We start from the raw sequence: 6,150 nt of genomic DNA, 5'->3' as shown, positions 1-6,150 counted from the left end.
TCCAAGAGCACACCACCAATGTACTTAGTTTGAAATCACCTACAAGTCTCATCCAGACACAAGCACAAAATCCAACAAAGAGGAACATACTCAAATGCTTACATTATACATTCAAAATAAAAATAATAATACATAACAGAGAGATGATTTACAAGGAAAAAAATATCATCTCCCAAAACAATAACTGCATTTGACTGTTTCCATCCCAGCTAGGATTCCGGCCAGTGCCAGGACAAAACCAAGTAATCTCATTCCGAGACAAAGACAGAAAGCATGTTGGATAACAGATATAGGGGGATAGAAGACACAGTATGTACCTCCCTGCCCGCTATGGGAGGTCAGGAACCCCACCCAGATATTTAAGTTGTTTTATACAACGGTGATTTAGTTTTCATGAGTTTTGGCGGCTGAAAATGGATAAATATTCAGCAAATAATAGTTAAGACCTAAGAGATTGGTGGGGGTTTTTTCAGCATGTCCATACAAAAGGCACGTTGGGTGGAATGCATCACAACAGCATGTTCACGTTTGATTTGTTTTTAGTTTATATGAGTTTTGTGGCGTTTGTGACGCCTTTAGATCATTTCAGCACCAGGAAAAAGGAAAAATTATAGATTTATAATTGAAAGCACACAAGAAAAAGTAAGACAAATAGGAATGGTTTAAACAGAGGACAGATGTACATTCCAAGAGCACGCTATCAGTGTACTTTGTCTGAGATAATCTAAGTCTCATCCCAGCACAAGCACAGGCCCCCACACTAAGAGGAACACACTCAAATGTTTACAAATCAATATATATATTATAATATATATATATATATATATATATAATATATATATATATATATATATATATATATATATATATTATATATATATATATATAATATTATATATATATATAAGTTAAAAGCAACAAAGAAAAAGTAAGACAAAGGAACTACTTCAAATAGGGAACATAATATTCCTATCGATCAATGAGCCGATTTTGACATTACCAAAAGTCCCATTCAGACACAAGCAGTGAATGTTGCTATAAAGGACACACTCAAATTCTTACGTAGTATTACATAGAGGTGATTTACAAGGGGGAAAAAATCATCTCTTTTAAAAGGCTAAAAAAAAACATGACTATCACAAAGGGTTGCTAGCGTAGTATAACATCACCGTTTGAGCTTTGAAAGCAGTATTATCATCATCATCATAGGTCATTAACAATAACAACAACAACAACAACAATAATAATGATAATAATAATAATAATAATAATAATAATAATAATAATAATAATAATAATAATAATAATAATAATAGCAGCAAATTGGAAGGGTATATCAGATCTAGTTTCAAACCAACAGCAAATCAAACCTAAATCATAATGAATCAATCATACACACAAAATACACATACACACACACACACACACGCACACTAACACAAACATACAAAGTGGAGCGCACAGCATGTATATAGTTCAGTCAAATAATCATCAGTGGTTGCTGACAAACAGATTTTTTTTTAAATGTTTTAAGCCGTAGCCTTCGTTAACTCCTATCTTGACAATTCCATAAAAATTACGTCACAAAATAAATTCTAAATAAATAAAGTAAAAAGAGTTGTGAGTGATGATCGAGGGAATAAAAGATCCCAATGTTTGAACTATTGATGCCGTGCGTATAGGTAAAATACTCATGACATCCGACAGCCGGATATACCGTACAAAACAATGTATGACCTTGAAAGTTTATAGTCTGATTGAAATAATTTAGTGAGAACTACTCATTGCTTTCTTATTTTAAGAGTTTTACGGCGCTTGCAACACATTTAGGTTATATCAGCGCCAGTAAAAAGGAAGAAAACGGTATAATCAAATTCTAGAAATACCAATTAAAAAACCCAAGAAAAAGTAAGGCAAAAGGGAACTGGGAACATAGGTTGTTTTATGTTTGTTTTTAAAGGTTTTATGGCACTGGCAATACATTTATGTCATATCGCCGCCAGTAAAAAGAAAGAAAATGGGATGGTAAAACGTTCTAGAATTACAATTAAAGCACACAAGAAAAGGTAAGACAAAGGGGAATTGGTTCAAATAGGGAACCGGTGTAGATTTCAAGAGTAAACTATCAAAGTACTTAGTTTGTGATCACCTTAAAGTCTCATCCAGACACAACCGCAGGTCCCCACTAAGAGGAGTATACTCAAATGTTTCCAAATTATTATATATAACACAAAAAAGTTATACAGTACATAACAGATAGATGATTTACAAGACAAAAAATATCATCTCTCAAAACTCTAACTATACATTTGACTGTTTCCCTCCCAAAACAATAACTATGCATTTGACTGTTTCCCTCCCAGCCAAGGAATCCGTTCAGGGCCAGGACAAAACCAAGTAATCTCATTCCAAGACAAAGACGGGAAGCATATTGGGAAACATATAGGGGGATAAAAGACACAGAAAGTGCCATCCTTTCCACTACGGGAGGCCAGGAACCCCACCCAGGAACTACTCATTAAATAGCTAAGAACAAAGAGCTGAGAGAAGTGAATTGTGTTCCCTTTATTGATGTTATGCGTTTAAGTAAAATACTCACAACACCCACCACGCGGCGGATATAAAGTATCGACACATAGAACTCTGAAAAACTTAGAACGTTTATAGTCTGATATTGGTGGTAAAATACTCACAACATTCGCCAGCCAGATTAAACATATCAACACACAATACTATGTGTAGACTTTTACGTTTTTTGTATGATTGATATAATTCAGTGAGAACTAATCAATAAATGGCAGTCTAAAAACGAGAATTAAGATACGAGTGACGTCAATTTCGTTCCTTTAATTGAATACAACTCGCAATTTGTTTTCTTCGGGGTCGTTGCCTTGTATTTTGACGTAATCTTTTAGTGTCGGGCTATTATTTTACGAAGTCAGACCGTCAGACCATTAGAATTTAAAATGACGCCGAAAGCGTCCAACCCCCCCCCCCCCCCCTACCCCGAAAAACTAAACAAAACAGAAAAACCAAAACAAACAAACAAAAATCCAAAAAAAACCCCAAACAATCAAAAAACAAAAAACAAAAAAAAACACAACCACTTCCCCCTCACCCCCCTTCCAGAAACTACAAACAACCGAATAAAAGCAAAGCTAAAGTAATGTTAGTGGATCGAATGTGACGACAGCTGTTGTTCTCATGTCTGAATTGGTAAAAAATAAAGAAACAAAAACTAAACAAACAACAAATAAAAAAATATTTTAAAAAAAAACAAAAAAAAAACAAAGAGAAATCGACCTCCAAGAGCAGGAGTAGGATATCCTTTCTACTTTTATACAAAATAAAATATATACAGAGATGGCGTAATAATAATAATAATAATAATAATAATAATAATAATAATAATATAATAATAATAATAAAATATATAATAATAATAATACTGTAGTAGTAATAATAATCATAATAATAAACGCATAAATGGATTTCAGAGTATTCGAATATATTTCATAAACAACAAGTATAACGTTCCCCCTTTCAATGGACATTGTTTGTTTGTTTTTCGTTGTTGTTGTTTTTATAACCAATATTTAACGCACCCCCTCTTTCAAATTAAAAAGTGTAAAGCTTTAAAATACATATCAAAATAATATACTACAGTATACAACCGACATGCACTTATATGTACACGTCGTATAGAACATAATATATGCGTAGTGAAACACGCCCAATTCCTTTTTTTTTTCGTCTCAAACGGGAGATAAAAATTTATTGATAAAATCTAAGGCGAAGCTTTGATGTGGTGAGACAAAATTGCCTTTATAACATTAGAGGGCAATACGGTGATCAAATGGCACTTCCTAAAAATTAAGCGGAATGTAAGTTATTATTTCCTTGATTAAATCTTTAACATTAACGATGAAATTTCATGCCTAAGACAGCAGCAACTGAGAAATATTATTGCAGCCCGTGTCGAAGCATTGTTGCTGCTCTCTTGGCACTTGGTAAAAAAAAAAGGTAAGACATGATTTCAAGATCGAGTTAAAGGGAACCGGGACGTTAAAGGATTAGAAGCAATGTCAATATTTCTTTAGGAGGCAGAAGAATCAGTATTTCACACTGACGTGCATTGGTCATATTCACAGGCCTGATAACCGAATGCAATCATGGGAAGATATTTCGCATCGGTTTGAGAGCATTTCCATGATAATGAGCCCAGGAAAGTTTGATACTATACGATTTTTGACCGATATCAGAAATTATATTGACCCAACTCGACGTCAATAAGTTACCGATTTTGGTTGAAATCGTATAACACCTTCTTCTCGTATCTAAGAAAATTTAAGAAAATAAAATAGTAAAATTGAATGTAATAAACACACACACACACACACACACACACATATATATATATATAATATATATATATATATATATATATATATATATATATATATATATATATATATATATATATAGTTTTCGTACCACATCATCAATCGGTCGGATATCACTATTCATTTGACCCGTGTTTTTTAATAGCAACAAAGAAGAAAGTAGATGTGATATAATGACCCATCTCCAGAATGTGCTGTTTTGTCGGAGTGAACCATTTAACGAAAAGTGAATGTGAGTATTAAAAAAAAAAGAAAGAATGAAATATGAAAGTCAGTTTTCCTCTCATTGTGAAAAAAAAAATATTTTCCACAATATAAACATATAAACCTAAACGTCTTTTTTTCTGGCTATAAATATATAAACTATAAACCAACCCGGCATAATTACGTTTTGAGACTATGTATCACAGTTAAATATCAAATTAATAATTGGGCATTAAAAAGTCATAAAAATACGAGAGCCTCTCATACTATCAAATGAATGTTCGAAACTGGGATACTTTGGATTATACACAGACAAAGGCACAAAACAGTTCAAATCATTAATTTGATGTGCCACACGGTATGTTTTTTTTTTTTGTTTTTAAGGGTTTTACGGCGCTTGCAACACATTAAGGTCATATCAACGCCAGTAAAACCGAGGAAAATGGGATAGTAAAAAGTTCTAGAATTACAACTAAAGCACCCAAGATAAGGTAAGTCAAAAGGGGAATTGGTTCAAATAGGAAATAGATGTAGATTCCAAGAGCACACTATCAAAATACTTAGTTTGAGATCACTTAAAATTCTCATCCAGACACAGGCACAGGTCCCCACTGAGAGGAATCCACTCAAATGTTTGTTTACAAATCATACAATACGTAAACAAAACATAATACAGTGCATAACAGAGAGATGACTTGCAAGGAAAAAAGTATAATCTCCCAAAATGATAACTGTACATTTGACTGTTTAACTCCCAGCCAGGGTATCCTGCCAGGACGAAAGCCAAATATTCTCATTCCAGGACAAAGACAAAAAGCACGTTGGAAAACAGATATAAGGGATAGAAGACACAGTAAGTACCTCCCTGCCCACTATGGGAGATCAGGAACCGGCCCATGATATTTAGGTTATCAGGCCTGAAAATGATTAGGCACGTCTCATATGACCTAAAAGTATTACCTTTTTGGTGTCCGATTCCCATAGTGGGCAGGGAGGTACTTACTGTGTCTTCTATCCACTCTTTATGTTTTTCAACGTGTTTTCTGTCTTTGTCTTGGGATGAGATTACTTGGTTTCTGAGTGGGCCCATTGTTGTAATGGAACTATACTCTAAAACTAAAATTTTCTCCCATAACAACAACGGTGGAACAACCCCAGACTTGCAAATGAAGGCATCTAAATACACCGTAGTAGAAAAAAAATTAAAAAGAATTCTCAAAAGCAATGTACCTATATGAACAGTCAATTAAAAAATATTAACCAATATAGTCTTATAATATATATAATAATATATAATCTTCAATATAAATCTTAGGGACTAATGAGAGTCGTCCTAATCGTTCGCGTGTTGTGATTCCCCTTTCCTAATAGCCAACAGTCCTTATTTCCATTACAAATAAATACAGATTTTAAATATTTATATACACAACATATAATATATAACAATACAATATATATATATATAATATATATAATATATATATATATATATATATATATATATATATATATATATATATTAGGCCTGAAACATCGATGTAGA

The sequence above is a fragment of the Berghia stephanieae genome, chromosome 5 (assembly GCF_034508935.2).
Source record: "Berghia stephanieae isolate SIO BIC M18660-M18661 chromosome 5, UCSD_Bste_1.3, whole genome shotgun sequence".
NCBI classification, from domain to species: Eukaryota; Metazoa; Mollusca; class Gastropoda; order Nudibranchia; family Aeolidiidae; genus Berghia; species Berghia stephanieae.
Note: the sequence above shows the minus strand (reverse complement) of the source record.